This window comes from Labrus mixtus, chromosome 17, assembly GCF_963584025.1.
Source record: "Labrus mixtus chromosome 17, fLabMix1.1, whole genome shotgun sequence".
Classification (NCBI taxonomy): domain Eukaryota; kingdom Metazoa; phylum Chordata; class Actinopteri; order Labriformes; family Labridae; genus Labrus; species Labrus mixtus.
Window position 1 is genome coordinate 2,653,762 of NC_083628.1, and position 17,081 is coordinate 2,670,842.

A 17,081-nucleotide genomic window follows, 5' to 3' on the forward strand; every position below is an offset into this window, starting at 1 on the left:
TTAAACATATTTTCATATTTTCTTATTTCTTGTGATTGTTAATGGTTTGTTTTCATGGCTTTGGAATTTTCTATCTCAAGTTTTTCCCCTTTGTCATGATGCTTTTGATGTGTTTTGTGAAGCCCTTTGAATCACCTTGTTGCTAAAATGTGCTTTTTTTTTCAAAGTCTGAGGTCAAGATACCCAAATGAATCACACAACTTGTCCATAAGTGGTGTTATATGTGACTGTTTCCGGGGTTTCCCTTGAGTTATTGTCTTGGTATTTAAAGGTAGGCTCATTCCTTGACATTTCTTTAATGCACGTTCATTGCTTTGCCCTTTCCTTATTGCACTTTGGTTGTTTATTGTAACGTCTTTAAAGGTATCCCCAGTTTGAAGATTCAACTTTGAAAGGTCATTTCCTGACCGGCCTCCTCTATGTTAACACAGATAATTACCCTTTTTTATTTCTTTCATAATGTCACATGTCTTATCATATTGTTTGTCTCATTAGGAGGCAGTTTTAACTTTGTTTTTGTGTTTGTACTTTGTCAACATATATAGTTTATGTAATGCCTTGAGAGCCATGATCCAATCAGGTTTTCTTATATCATTAGCTTAAAGGTGGAGTCAGCTTAAACACAACGTTCAAACTGGGCTCATTGCCCCCAGAAGCGTGCACTCACTGCAGGGTTAGTGTCTAAGTTTACTGCTTGTACCTACACTGCAAGCTACCGCATGCTAACACAAGCTAGCCACAGGTGTTTGGCACCTTGCTGTCCTAAAGGAAGCAGGACAACTCTGCGTCCACGGGTAAAAGCCTGCTGAATGTTCACCCACGTTTCAGAACGAGCTTTACCCACTTGGCATGTGGCTCAGTTGGAGTTGGTCCGCTCTCAAATGGAAGGTTGGGGGTTTGATCCCCAGCTCCTGCAGCCACATATCCGATGTGTCCTTGGGCAAGACACTTAACCCCAAGCTGCTCTCGCTGCTTCATCAGCAGTGTGTGAATGGGATTATTTACTTCTGATGGTCACTTTACATAGAAACCTCTACCATGGGTAGGTGTGCAAAAGTGCTTTGAGCAATATGACGACTAGAAAAGCGCCATACAGGCTCAAGTCATTTTCCAATTTTCAATATTAATATTTTCTACCCTTTTCTTCTACATCCACGTCCGTCATATCTGCAGTTAGAATCGCTGAATTGTATCTACTAACCAAGCTCACCTAAGTGCTGTCATTGGCTGGGGGAAACACACCAGCTCCCCGTCCAGAAATGTCCCGAGTTAACCAAAACAAAAACATCCAAATCCGGTCAGAGGACCGGGTGTCTGCAGACACAGACACCACCACACACGTTCGGAGGCCCAGAAGTGAGTCAGAACAGGTCAAATTTGCCGCTGCACTGGCAAATATTTTGACCTATTACAAACAACCCAGGCTTATTTTTTTCGCTTGTTGTATCTTGAAGTAAGATGTTTGTTTGGACTTGTCGGGTGAATGTGGCTCATGTTGCGTGTAATGATATATTTCAGACTAGAAATGAGACAAATGCTACGATACAGTACGAGTGTGTGTTTAATGTTGACAGGAACACACACCTTCCTGTATATGTTAAGCGTGGGGGTGGGTGGATGGATGTCCCATTAGTCCTTGAACACTGACCCAATGTGCCGTGTGTGAATTGGTTATTTCTCCGGGCTCTGACAGCTGGGGGGGGGAGGCGTAGCGCTCCCCGCCCGTGCAGACAGCTGCTCCTCTCTCCTCGTCCTGCCCTCTAACAGTGGAGCCTTGTGCTGCATCCACCTCTCCTGAATGTCAGCACTCATGTCACTGCATCACCGTCCTCCCCCCCCCCCCCCCCCCCCCCCCCCCCCTCTCTCGTCTATACGTTCCCTCGCTCGTTCTCCCAGAGGACGCTATGTTTTATGTGTTGCACATTTGCACCTCTGCTTTGTTTATGTTTCCCATCGTCTCCACTTTCTGAGAGGTTATAAACTTTGCTGCTGCAGAGTGAGAACTTTTGCTGTATAGTAAACATCCTGCCACATTCCCATATCAACAGATGAGTCATAATTCAGCACCTCACCGGATGTACTCAGATATACCCTCTGGGAAAACAACCAGTCGACCTGACAACCGGCCACCTGAGGCCTGCTACACGATTCTCAAATATATTAGATTTTAAAAACATGGGAGACCACAGACAGATTTTTAACTTTTTAATCCTCTGAACGTACACACTAGATGATTCGCCCAGACCACAAGAGCACACACCTGACGTTTGTAGAAACGATTTCACAGTGGAGATTCCACAGACACGAGAACTCACATTAACTTGCACGATTTAAACTTGACTTCAGAAGAAAAACAAATATGGAGGACGATCTATGTCGTCAGCTGGTATGTGCATCATGATACATTATAAAGGCACTTTATTCCTATAATTCAACATGCTGGTCTTCTTTTTCAAAATTCCACTTGCATCAGGGCACAGTCGTTTTTTATGTTCACTGCAATATTTGTAATCTGTAAAAGTATGCAACAACCATCCTATGGCGGGTATTCCTTCAGAAGCAGCCCGACCTGGAATCATGAATATGGAAAATTTGAGATCGGTGAGGCTCTGACTTCAACGGGAGCGGTGAAATAATCATATTTTCACCACACACTTGAGGATTATTTTGGACAAATAATCAGTTGTGACATGCCTTTAATCGGGCCACGCCCCTTCGATCATTAGGGGGACAAATTGGGCCTAAAATCATTTAGTGTGTTGCCAGCTTCAGAATCAGAATCGGGTTTTATTGCCAAGTACATTTACACATACGAGGAATTTGACTTGGTGTATTGGTGCTAAACAATTAACAAGGAAATAAAATCAGAACTAGCAACAACTTAAATAATACAGTATAAGAAGCTATTACAATATATATAATAGAATTTAGATGCAGAGAGAATATTTGCAAGAAAGGCAGAAAAATAAAACAAAAAGCTGATGGAAGATAAAAAATGATCAGAAGGATTTTCATATTTCCTGAAAGTGTGGTTGAATTTTTACAGATACTAACTCACACAAGCCGAGCTCCACTAATAACATAGTTAGACTAATGTGCACCCTGTCACAAAGTCAAACAACACTGTTCCCTCACGTTCCCACACTTTTAAAAGAAAGAGTGAAAGATGACGAGGCTTACCGGATAATTAGCTGAACGGTAGGACAGCGGGGAATGTGTGGTGGGTGTAAACATGAGTGTCCCAAAGATTTGGTAAAAGGCAAAGCTCCCTGCAGCTCGTTTGAGACGTCACATACAGATTCAGTGGGAGCTCTTGTGGCGTTTGGTTTGGGTGTGATGTTCCAACCACACGTTAAGGAATGCAGCCTGCGTGTTTTTTTCAATATGTAGGCAGAAATAAACACCTTGGACATGGTTGAACTTGCGCTCAGAGGCGTGACGCCGTGTCAGGTCCAGTCCGAGGAATGTTAATGCAGGAGGAAGGTGCTTCACGGGCTGAGTTAGGTCTCCCTCACTGTGACACGTGAAGGATGGGGCCCGCTTCTGTCATCTCGTCCTCACTAGAGGAGGAATCGGTCACACTCTGCTTCAACATGACTGATCTCAGAGGTCAGAGGTCGGCGCTGTGACGGCTCAAGAGTGGAATAAAGATGCATCAAGCGTTGCGGGAGAGTCGAGGAAACGCGGTGATTTATCTTTTTTGAGCATAAATATGGAGCAGGATGAGAGGAAATAGAAATATCAATCAGGCTTAATAGACCCAAATGAATTCCGTCACACTCAAGGTGTTTTTTCAATTATGCCAAATGATCAATTAATCTATATAGAAGTCACCGATGAATACTCTCCATATATAATGATCTTTAGGAAAGCAAGTTGAAGTGGTGTATGTCTCTTGGCACACTGTTTGATGCAGCTGTGGGACAATACAAAAGAAAAATCCAATAATAGAAGCGATGCCAACGTGCTCTAAGGCATGAATAAGTCATTCATCATTTTCATTTTTCTTTCAATGGTGCATTTGTCATTTTAGCATTTTGCACATCACAGAAATATGCAGAAAAATACTTAACAGGATGTTTGACAGTTTCTCATCGGTTACGGCCTCCTTACTGTCACAATTAAACACAATGACTGAAGAGGAAGGAGACCGGAAAACATGCGGGGACGCCAACACAGTTCCCTTTAAAGGATTAAACCCCGAAAAAAATACACCCCAGAAAATAACCAAAGATGAATAATGAAGCGAATGAAACAAAAAGCGGCTGGAGACCCCCGGCCAAAAAGAACAAAAGATGCTGCACCAGCCTCGCTACGGGCGGTCGCTCTCTGCACCTCCCCATAAAAACAACTTACAGTAAGGGAAAAAGTTAACCTTGGTTGATTTGGTTTGATTTCTCCCCCCCAAAAAAAACTAAATCTACTGCACGGCAGATCTACACCCGGGTTCATCCTGCAGGTATGTTGATATTAAAAGGTTATATATTCAATTTCTTTCTCAAGAAATGTGGAAGAAGTGATCATTCTGACCTGAGACCTGCAAATATTGCATCATGGGATTGTTGTTGGGGCGGCTGTGGCTCAGTTGGCAGAGTCGGATTTCTCTCCACCAGAAGGTCGAGGGGTTCGATCCCCAGCTCCTGCAGCCACATGTCCGACGTGTCCTTGGGCAAGATACTCAAACCCTGAATTGCTCCGCTGCTTCCTTGGCTACGGTTACTTCTGATGGACTCTTTACCCAGCAGCCTCTACCATCAGTGTGTGAATGTGTAGGTGTGACCTGCGGTGTAAAAGAGCTTTGAGTAGTCAGAAGACTAGAAAAGCACTTTACAAGCTCAAATCCATTTAGCATTTGTTGCAGTCGCAAGACCTAAAGCAGTCTGTATAGACACTTGGGTGCTGCTTTTTTTCATTTTTGATTTTTTGATTTGTTTGTTATTTGACATGGACGTACAGTAACGATGGTGTTGTAACATTTAACTCTGCACAAGTCCCAGACGCACTGCTTTTAGTGTTTTTAGCAAAATGCTAAGTTACAACACCCGTCCTTTAGGTGCTTCAGGTGCAAGTGACATGTTTGTAACTTTAAAAGAGAATCACAAAACTATTCTACCTTGTTGCTGTCATTATAGCTCACTGGTGTTATGGCGACATTAGATCAATAAAAATGTATTTAAATTATAGGCTACATGAATCCATGGTGGGGCCTTGCAAACCTTATTAAGCTAACTAGCATTTAGCTCATTAAAGATTCTCAGGATCAACACTTTAACCTTTACATATTTCACTCTGGCTGCAGTTCACACAGCAGCTGGTAAGTGATCAAACAACACTGAATTCACAGCTTGCCTACGTTCCTGGCACTGTTTGTCCCCTGAAACAATACATATTAAAAAAACCTGTAATCTTCTTCCAGGGAAAAAGAGACACACGTAGCATCATTTGTATGCCCTCCTGCCCACACGCGGAGCAGAGCGTGAAAGAAAATGATTGGAGAACAACGAGCGCTGAGCAACCTGAAACAGCTCGCACGTCAGGGGCGCGCGTTCTTCAAAAGCGGGATTTCTCTTCCGATGCAAATCCTCGCTGGAGGTCATTAGCTTTCACACATGCGAGACCACATTTAAACCAAACGCTTTGAAAAATTCCTCGCGTGATGAAGGTGCGTGGGTTTGTGTGTGGTTATTATTATTTGTTCTGTGTCATTGTGTGTGAAGGTTTGGTGATTTATTCGGTGCCAGAGCCGACTGGTTGATCCAGATTCTTGCTCTTTTAGAGGACATTGTCTTTTACTTCTAAATGCGGCGTCCTCTTGGCACGCTGTTTGATGCTGCTGTGGGAAAAAATGCAAAAGAAAGTCACATGATAGAAGCAATGCTAAACGTGCTTCAAGGCTTGGATGTTTAAATGTTGCATGTCTCATTTTAACATTTTGCACATCACAGCAATATGCAGAAATACTTAACAGGATATTTCACATTTCTCACCTGTTGCAGCCTCCTTACTGTCACAATTAAACACAATGACTCAAGAGGAAGGAGACCAGAAAACATGTGGGGACGCCACACAGCTCCCTTTAAAGGATAAAACCCCGAAAAAAATACACCCCAGAAAATAACACTTCTACACATCATCAACACTTAGAAAAGACACTTCTGGATTATTCTCTCAGATTGTGCAAGGAGATGTTTTGAATTTGTTTGAAAAAAAATTCACAGGAGATCACAGCTGTGTGTATGATTTATAGGTTGACAGTGATTTATTGTGTTGGCAGGTTTCCCACACACACCCTTTTGTTAATTTCTCTTTGCACTCTCTCTCTCTCTCTCTCTCTCTCTCTTTTACCCTGCACAGCTCTTCCCCTCTCACGTGAATTTGGAACGTAAACGATGGCCCTCGGGGTCAAAAAGGAAAAGGTCGCCCATTTTTTTCCTGCAATGCTCAATATGCAAATTTAAAAAAGCAAATATCAGCAGCCTGCAGGCACCAAATTACTTCGCTCCCCAATCGGAGTGGCGTTGGGGAAAAGATAATTGCTTGATTTAATTTTTGTGAAAAGGTCTTCTTACATGTGAAATGTGGAGAATAACAAGAGTGACTGTAATAACTCTGCCTCCTCAGGTCTGATTTATGACTCTGCAGCTGGATGGTGGTTGTTTTCTGCTACAATTCTCTTAGCAGAATATACATATATTATTTAATTTAAATTATGATTATACTCCTCATATATATACCTCATGTTTACTTCATCGTCTTTGCACTACTCACCACTGCACTATTATCTTATTTAGCCTTGTACATATTAGTCTTTGCTTATTTGTTGTTTATTGTTGATATTTAATATTATACCTTTGGAGAGAGCACAGTTTACCAAAGTAAAATTCGTTTAAGCATACCTGACCAATAAAGCTGATTCTGATTCTGACTTTTCATTTAGCGCAAATTTTTGTTTCAGCATATTGAACTGTATTTGCAAATGTGTTTCCGCTTTGTGCTGTGCTGAAAACATGTGTTATTATCAGTGTTTGACGTGCAAAAACCTGCAGCTTTGGTGACGGTTGAAGAGAAGGTTGCAGAAGAGAGAACTTATTTAAATGAAATAGTTTTGTTTGGGCAAAAGCAAAAAAAAAACAGTTCTTGGGCGGCGGTAGGCTCGTGGTTAGTCAGTGGCCTGGATTCAAATCCAACCTGTGGCTGCCCGTTCCCTCTCTCTCTGATTTCTGACTATCCTAAATACTCACCATTACCTTTTAAAGCAACAAAAACAAGCCCCCCTTCTTTGTAGTGTTACCGAGTGTTACTGAACTGTTATGCTAGTTATGTTGGAATGAGTTTAGCCTTTCCAGGTCCTGCACAACGTCAGGATGCTGAATAGGAAAGAAGAAGAACAGGAGGGAGCTGGATCTGGATTTTGACCCCAACTACAACTTGAAAACAAACTTATTTCAGTCGGCTCCAGAGGCTGATGGGATCCAGGCAGAGGGAGCTAATGTTAGCCAAGATGCTAAAGCACTAACAGGACTGATCAAATGTGCATGCGTTGATTAAATCATATCCTGGGAGGGCCTATTAACCGGGCCGTCCAGGGGCCCGGTCAGCTCTGCAGGCGGGCCTGTGTGTAACTGTTTTTGCCTCCTCTGATCTGATTTCATGGCTCTGCAGCTGAGTGTAAAGAAAAGGGGGGTTGTTTGCCGTCCGTCATGTTTATGTGGCGGCGTGGAGAGAATTCCTCTGTTCTAGCTGCTCGGTGTGAATCTCAGGTGCAGGGAGGTATGTAGTGCTGTGTTTATGGAGCTTCCTGCAGAGTAGATTGGGGGTAATTACACATCTAAAAGCCCCTCATATAACAACACGCTCTTTGTCCCGCCGACAGGGAGCCTCGCCGGGGGACGGGGTCATGGAGTGCGCTCCGACAACAACAGTCCAAGGATCCGATTTTAAACGCCTGTTCAAGGAGTCAGGACGCAGACAGAGCGAGGCATCCAGCACGCAGATCAGCACACGGTCATGTATGGAGGTGCATCGCTGTGATTCTGATTAGGAACGTAACGATGCAACTCGTGATCAGACACGCATCACGATGGGTTCAGGAAACAATTTTGAAGTAAATTTGGATAAATAGGATTTTTTTCATTTAAATGATCTGACAGTAAAAACCCCTAACCATTTAAATGTTTCCCTACTTTCCTATATGAAGAAGAAGAAGAAGAAAAAGAAGATGTTTATACTTTGTTAATCCTGCGAGGGGAAATTCAATTTCACACTCTGTTGTTGACACACATCGGCTGAAATACACACAGACGCACAAACAGGATGCTATGGACACGCACTAATGGAGAGATGTCAGAGTGAGTGTCAGCGAGTGCTGCGAGCTTGGGGGTGGGGGGGTTCTGTGATCTAAATGGGACAGACCTGGCTAAATAAAGGTAAAAAAATAATTACTGCAAATGGTAAATGGACTTCTACATTAGGTTAATGTACACGATACTGCTGGGGATCGAACCCCCCGACCTTCTGTTTGAGGGACGACCGACTCTACCAACTGAACCACAGCCGACCTTAAAATGCTGATATTAGCGTCCACTCACAACCAGTAAACAAGGAGGATAAAATATGCAGAAACGAAAATGTTCTCTGTTGGAAAACTGCCATGGAGAAAAAGCAAACCACAGCTGAGAGAGAGAGAGAGAGAGAGCGAGAGAGAATTTATATACAGTAAAATAAAATGGAAATGTTGTCTAGCAGGTGACACAAGGGCACACAGCAATAAAAAACGAAACAAAACGAACACAGGGTTAAAAAACAGGGAACTTTTTTTCATGCAGTTTTGTACAAAAGGGTAGAATTTGGGACCATGGGGAGAATAAACGTTGCAGTTCAAGTGGAAGGATGCTGATTATTACAGGAAGTGTGCTCTGAGCTTGATGAAACAAATCAAATGTTAAGTGCTGGAGGAAGCGAGTCACTCCGGTCACTGAGCATGCAGGAAATGAAGCTAATTTAGCGAATAAACCGAGTGAGGTCAGGCAGGCTGCGTCGGCGAGGGCTCTCATCAATACAAAAACATACCTGAAATTGATAAACACATTTGTTTGTTTTTCCTCACTGCAAGTCACTGAGCCTTACTGACCACCAGCTAGATGCTTTTTGATCAAACAAAGTGGACAATACGATCTTTTTCCTCTAATTTGGTCTGCAGTGAAACGTTCTAAAGATAAAAAATAATAATAATAAACATGTACAAGTAAAATCACCTGAAAACTATACCACCGCTTTAAGTTTTGCATTTTTTTTTTAACTGAGATTAATCACATGCTATTTTGTCCCTTCGGGCTCACCGTAGATAGTCGTCCTCAGTGTCTCCCTGTAGTCTCAGTGATGTAAAAGAAGGACGCTGCTGCATCTTTGAATGTCTCATTTCACTTTAATAAACTCTCAGACAGTAATATCCACCTGATGACATCACACATTGACCTTATGACATCACACATTGACCTTATGACATCACACATTGACCTTATCACATCACACATTGACCTTTGTTACCATTCCTAAGCACTTCCTGTTTCTGTGCTGAAGTTCATGTCTTAACCTTCAGTCTACCAGACAGTCCTTACTTAACTTTCAAAATAAAAGCAGGGTTGAATTCAAACTGAAGGTAAAGTACTCTCAGCTTAAGATACGTAAAAGAAATTCAAAATAAGAGCCGAACAACTTTTATTTTTTAATGTGAAATAATGGAATTTCAAACACGTGATTTAAATGTGATTAATCGTGATTCAAATGTGTAGTCATGTGACAGCCCTATTCTAAATATTTTGACCCGTTAGAGAGATTTCGGCCAGTAACATTTTTTCATTTTCATATTTTGGACCCACCTTGTTGTTGATGATTTAACATCTGAATGATTCCACAAAGTCACTGCACAGAACAGAGGGAGCAGAGGTTTGTTCTCTGTGAAGGATTTCCAAACATATTGGTCTGAACAGCTCTCAGATTTCTCCATCAGGTGTTATGAACCCGCTGAGTGAAGCCCGCTGGATGTGTAGTCCTCTGACAGCGAGGGGATGAGGTGAAACCTGACGTGAGCCGACACAGAACCTCCTCTACTGTCAAGATGTGAGCTGAAGCAGCTCTGGAGCACCTTCAGCATTCATCACGTCACTCGAACGTCAAACAAGGAGTGGAACTGTTTTTTCATGTGCCACACAGCAGGAAAAGTTTTGATTTTAGACACCATTTTGAATTCTGTTTGCAGAGAATGCACCAATTAAAAAAAAAAAAATGTTTTACCAACTACAAAAGCAAGTAGCCTATTTCCTTATTTATTAAAACTGAAACTTTACTAAAGTAAAACTAGATGCTCCAGGTTTGTCATTTTCAAACAGGCTGCTGCTGCTCTTCTGATATAGACTAAAATAACGACTTTATTCTCAAAATCTTTGAAAAAAAAATTCTTTCAAGGCTTTAAATGCGATTTTTTGATCCAGCAGATGTCGCCCTTGAGCACCAGCATGAAACCAAAACAACTTGCGGTGCATTGTTGTGTTAGCATGCTAATGCTAGCGATCTTTATTCTGCTCGTATCTTCACACTGCATGTAAATTTACCTGAAATGAGCGTGATCTAGAAACACAGTTAAGCAGTGAGTACAGTATGTTATTCTTCTTTTCTCTAGTCCCTCAATTAAACAACTTTTATACGTGAGGGGAGGAGTCAGCCGGCCGTCCCGGCGATGTAAACAAAGTGAAGATAGGACTCTGAAAACTCTGAAAACATCACAGACAGTGGGACTCGGGTGTTACACCCATTGTAGACAGTCATGACTCACAGAGTTATTTTCAGAGGATATACTTGATTTATATTATATTTAAGTGTGAAAAATCACATTTAAAGAATTTAACTTGGCCCTAATCCTCCGTCGTACTGCAGCAAACCAGCTCTCAGTCATAGTGTGTTTTATTTCAAATATCTAATTAATATTGGTTTAAAGAATGACCATTACCGTGTACAGCCATTTGCTAAGCTGACATGTTTTTTGCCAAGTTCGGAGTGAAGACAAGCTGCAACTGCAAAGTGTTGATTTTAGCCGCTTTGAGATGAACTCTGAAGATAATACCACACAGCTTTGGATCATCCATATATGTATACTGGTACATTTCTCTGATCTCTCCGTGTCTCTGTGTAAAAGCTACATAACATAGGCCCACAGTGTGAGTGAGCCTGTAGGCGTCAACAGGCATGACTAAAACCTCTTCTCTGCAACAAAAGCGCAGGATTTACAGCCGGAGACATGACACGGGCCTGTGGGAATCTGCCTCCAATTTTGGTGATTTTCATGTTTTTCACTTCAATGGGAGAATTACATGCTCCTCTGCAGCTGCAGAAAACCTCTTTACCACATTTGGTCTCATGAAACCCTTTGATATCCCCACTGGATAAACTGAAAAAAGATGCTTAGTGGGGTGATGCATGAAACAAAAACAGCTTCTCTTTTATTCCTGAAAAGTTAGAAATGAGGAGACTCAGCTCACATGTGCACATAAAAATGTCCTCTTTCCTTTTTGTCTGTACTCTCAGAACACATGTAGAAACACTCAGAGACACGAGAGAGAACATGTGTTTGAGTGTGAAAAGTTTTAATTTTAAAAACTATGTTATCAGGATATGAGATTAGTTAGGAAAGAGAAACAGTGGAGGATGTTTGTTTAATGATTTCAGGCGTCGTGTTTCGCCGCCCTCCGAGCCGTCCCGGGGCACGAGTTGTTATGACAAGAAACATTGTCGGGTTACGTCAGCTGTTCAAGCTTCGATACCATCGTGGTATACCTCCAGTGGAAACACGATGATGCCATCGTAATCCAGTGCCTGTAAACATGGTCCGAGGTGTCAGGTTTTAGAGGGTCAGTGGGTGAAAACGATCCGGGGCCGGTTCAACGGGAAGAGAGAGAGGACGCAAATCAGAGCGGCTGAGAATCAAAACAAAAATGGAAAAAGATGGAGGGTCCTGATCGTCCTATTCATTACCCCCCCCCCCCCCCTCCACTTCTGGGCAGGTGGCTCTCACAATAAGACGTGCTGAGTGAAGTACTTGTGTGAGATTAATAGTTGCGATAAGGCTGTAATGAGAGACAGAGGGGGGGGGGGGGGAGAGAGAAAAGAAGGCCCGACTTTGAGAGGGGAAACCCACCTGGCCGCCCGCCAGCTGGATGTCAGCGGCCCCTCGATTAGCGGCTATACATTACCCCGGCCTATTAAAATATTACGCACACTGATTGATGCTGACAGTCTGACTGGAGGGAGGGCGGGGACTGTGTGGGCAAATGTGTCTGTCTCTATTTAAACCTCGCTTCCCTGCAACTTTATTCATCACCAAACAATCCTGCAAACACCACGGCTGTGGTTTCAGAGACGGATGACTGTGAGAAATGTTTTTTTTCTGATTCAACAAAGAGGATGAAGTCCTCAGCGTGGGCAAAGACTTCTTTCTGTGTGGAAATAAGCAATTTGCTGACATGTCGTCCTTTGCAGCCGTAGTGCGAAAACAAAGGGGCTTGCTCGCGGAAATTTAATTACTGGGATTTTTGTCACATTGACGTCAATGTAGTTTTTTAGCTCGTTTTTTTCTTCAAATTAGTAAAATTATGTGAAGCAAATGAACCCGTCTCAGTGTTTCCCACAGGATTTCATGAGACTATGGTGGGGGGACACCGAACCCTCTAGGGGGGTCCGGGGGCATGCACCCTCGAGAGAAAAATGTGTACATTTTAAAGTTAGATGCATCAATTTTGTGCAAAATTAAGAGGTTAAATGTATGAAAAACTTTGTTATCTTCTCACAATTTTGTGCTCTTGTAGTGAACAAATTGTCAAAACATAAAATCCAATGCCCATGGAAGTTAAATGGCTTTAGGCTTGGACCATAGAGACCCTCAAGAAGGCACTCTGTTCCTACTGTCACATGACTGTCCCTATCTTGTTGTAAAATCAGCCCCCTCCATCCGCCACCCACCACCTCTAAAGTTACGACCCCCCCTCTTCCTCATCCACCCGTTTGAACTTGAAAGCTCTGTCGGGCCAGATCAGTAAATAATTACAGGCGGCCGGGCAGGGCAGGCAGCTTTGTAATTGAATGTAGAGCGAGTTGAGATATGGTGATGGACAGATTCCCATTAACCAAATCCACTTCATCGCGGTCCTTCCCCCCCGAGGGTAAGTTATGTTCAAACACTCTAATCCACCTACAGAGCGGTTTGACACCCACGCCGACAATGTAAACCGAGAGACTGACAGTATCATTCAGAGAGGGTTCACGAGGAGAGCCGTCTGCCTGCACTGCACTGTCAAACATTTCCCCTCGCCGGTTTCATCCTCGACCATGGTGGGAGTCAGCTGCACTAGGTGGGTTAGAGGAAGTCCCTTCCATTAAACACAGACACCGTCCACAGCTCCCCTTTATGTGACTGTTTTAATGAGATCTGCTCATTTGAACTTCCTGCACCTCGTCCTTGCGGGTCCTATTCCGGCTGAGTGACCCCACTCAGGGATCGGCGGTTCAAGGGAAGGAGGGCAGAGCTCGCAGAGATAGTGCCGCTCGGCTGTAGATTAAAATTCTGCAGCCATGTCATGTACAATGGCTGTATTATAAGCGAGACAGAAAGTTGATTAATGTGGGACGTGAGCAGCCGAGAAAAAGCTCGAGTTCATAAAAAGAAAAAGGAGGGTCGAGACGAAATAAGAGTGAACAGTTTGGGAAAAAAATCTTTTTATTTGAAGTTATTATCTAGACTTTCATTGAAAATATATCTGGAGAGTTTGAGTTTATGTTCTGATAAAAGAAGCTGCAGAGCTGTGAGTAGAATTTTTTACTCTGGATGAGAAACCTAAGATTTAAGATTTAAGATTTAAGACTGCAGACGATGAAACATCAAAAGAAAGACATTCTTTGGGTCGCTGTTCATTTTCCAGTCAGACCAAAAGCATCTACAAGATTTCATTTGAAGTTAATAATAAGATGAAAATACCTCAATAACTTGAGATGGAAATATCGCCTTCACATCTTTGTGAGTTGAGAAATTCATCTTCACTGGGTGAGAAATGTTCATGACATGACACTCTCGATCTTTGTTCAGGCTTTCTAAACAATCGACGATTCTCGGCCGGATTTTAGGCTCTATTTCTGTCATATCAAACATGTTTGATGTTTGCAATTCCAGGTCGGGCCGCAGTGAGCGGGCTGCGACGCATCACCAACTGGATGTAACATATTTTACAAACTCACCTTCAGCTTTCGGTGCAAAATGTATAATCCACACCATATCAATCAGGACCTTCCATTCGGCTTAGCCAATGAGAGCCTGAGTAAAAACCAGACTTTCTCTCTCTCCTCCGTGGCCAGTGAGGAATGCATCCTGCCGACAGTTGCACGCACCTCCCAGGACAATGCAAAAATATGGCAGAAACAAATTTGTATATTGCCGAATTTTGCATCCACCCTTAAGGGCCGTGTTGTCAACAGGTGCAGAATCAATCAGACGTTTTTTTAAAACATTTTTTTAGGAGATTTCTGTTTGAAACTGAAGATTTTCTGTTTGTTTTCAGGCTGCTTTGTTTCCCGGTTCAGTCATTCAAAGTCATTTTTAAAGGTGCTTAATTGCAATGTCTTCCTGTATGATTTCTTAATACGGCCTCTTAATCACAGAGCATTTCCACATGACGTCTTGTACCGCTAACATGCTCCTGATTACCTCTGATCATGTGACCTCAGCGACCTCACTCAGGAGGAATCTGCAGACTGATGTTAAGATGGTGTGTTTAGTCAAAAAAACTTCCTCAGATTCTGTCTGTTCAGCTTCGTGTGTGTTAACATGTGCCGTTAAATACTTGTTTTTGTATACATCTGAGGACACTGTCAGTCTGAAGTCTTCATTTGAAACCCGCCTGTTGATCCTGGCTGAAACTCAACTCCTCTTTGTGGCGACAGTAAGGTGATAGTTGGGAGTATCTCCTGTTTCCCTGATGGAGCCGTCAGAGCGACAGCTTTCAATTCTCCAGGAGTCAAACTCGACAACATATAAAACCTTCAATATGTACAAGGACAAGAGTTGTGTTTGTATAGTTTAGCAGATGCTTTTCTCGACTGTATTTAGTGTGTTTGTCTGCATTTCTTTCCTCACATCAGTAACTGGACGCTCGACTTTTATTTTGAAACAGAGTCGAAATGAGAGAAAAGTTTCAGAAATCAGACGCTCTTTGAGTTACACAAGCAGCGAAAGTCAAAGATTCATATTAGTGTGTGTGTGTGTGCGTGTGTGTGTGTGTGTGTGTGTGTGTGTGTGTGTGTGTGTGTGTGTGTGTGTGTGTGTGTGTGTGTGTGTGTGTGTCTACAGAACAGATGCCGTTGCCTCAGTCCGCTCTGTGTGTCCCGTGGGACTCCTTCATGTTTATTTCATCGGCTCTGGTGTATTTCAGAAGTACACACAAGTATCACCTCTCAGACTTTTCAGGACACTTTGAAAGGGTCGTTCACTTCTTTTGTTGTGTTCCTCTGTGGGAGCAACATCCATAAGTCTGTGAATTTACTGCATGCATTTATATCAGCCCAATATTAGTATGTAAGGGTTTTATTTTAGAGTCAGTCAACACATATCACAAACATTTCTGTGTCGAGTTCCCTCTCTATATGACGACGTTTCTCTCCATCTGTAATCTAAATGTAAGCATACAGAGATTTTGAAAGCTGACGGCAACATTTCTTTCTGTAAACGATGCCTCCATAACTCCAGCAGACCGTATTTTAAAATGACAAAATCTAAATGGATAGAGACCTCTTGGGGTTCTGTATTTGAAAAAAATATGTGATTTTCCAAAATGTTTATTGGCTAAAGTCTGCTATGCTAAAGCTTCCCACACAGTAAAAGATTTTTAAATTCTTGAACGATTTTGAAAATGTGTGAGAGCCCACACATCAAGACAAATGATGACAGATCAACAGTTCAGTTCTTAGAGTCTCCGCTCTCAAAAAGTGTAATCTCGCACGGTCAAACGCGATTTGAGAGTAAACAAACATGATGGTCGAGCTAAATGTGGCTAACTGTTAACTAGCTGCTACTTCCAGCTATTGTTCCCTTCTACCTGAAAATTCACAGAGTCCAGCTGTTCTCTCCACACAACAAGCGTCTAATCGAAAGTACTGAACACATTTAATGTTTACGATTTCAAATCGTTGTGGCCCTGATCGTCTTCAGAGCAGATCAGGGAGGTTAAACTCTCAACATGCCTCACACCACGGGAGAATCTGGCAAGATAAGGTCGGAAGGGGAAAAACGGGCCTAAAGGCGACCCGATTATCTTGTTGTGTGTACCCCGATTAAGTCATTCCCACTTCAATCAACAGGGATTTTTAGGAGTTGGCTTGTAAACTATTGTCCTTCTTTCTCCACTGCAAATGTGGAATTGCTTTATTTTCAAGCTCCTTTGGGATTAAAGAAAAAATCCACATAACGTGTCCTACACACGATCAAATTGAATGCAATGAATGAAGCTCAACCTTTGACCGCTGCAATATCTAAGTGATGTACACATAAATAAATAAATAACTATAATCCAATATTATTCTGTGCATTATTGCATTTTGGGCCAATCTGCAAGAAGCACACTGTGACACTTTAAATATCATTTCTGACGCCTCGTCTTTATTTTGACTTCAGTCACATTTGAACGCACGCCTTTTAACTGTACATGTGCATGAATATCTTCACTTTGAGGCATTGTTCATCTGAAGATCTGAATACTTCCTCCTCCTCGGCTGCTCTGAGAATAAGAGATCATGTTTGGCAGATGTGGCTCTGTGGTGAGAGAGCTTCTCTTTCTTTAACCGCTCACGCTGAGAATCAGGTGGACACGAGAAGAATGAGCCTCTGAACAAAAGAGCACAAATGAAGCCTTGAATTCCTGACATAGCTCAGTCATGAGAGTGTGAGTCACCGCGACGTGAGCGCAGACGTTTTGAAAGGCTTAAAGCCCTGATTGTGTGAGTTACAGACACAGCATGCAGAGGAAACGAGACGCTGCAGGAATATC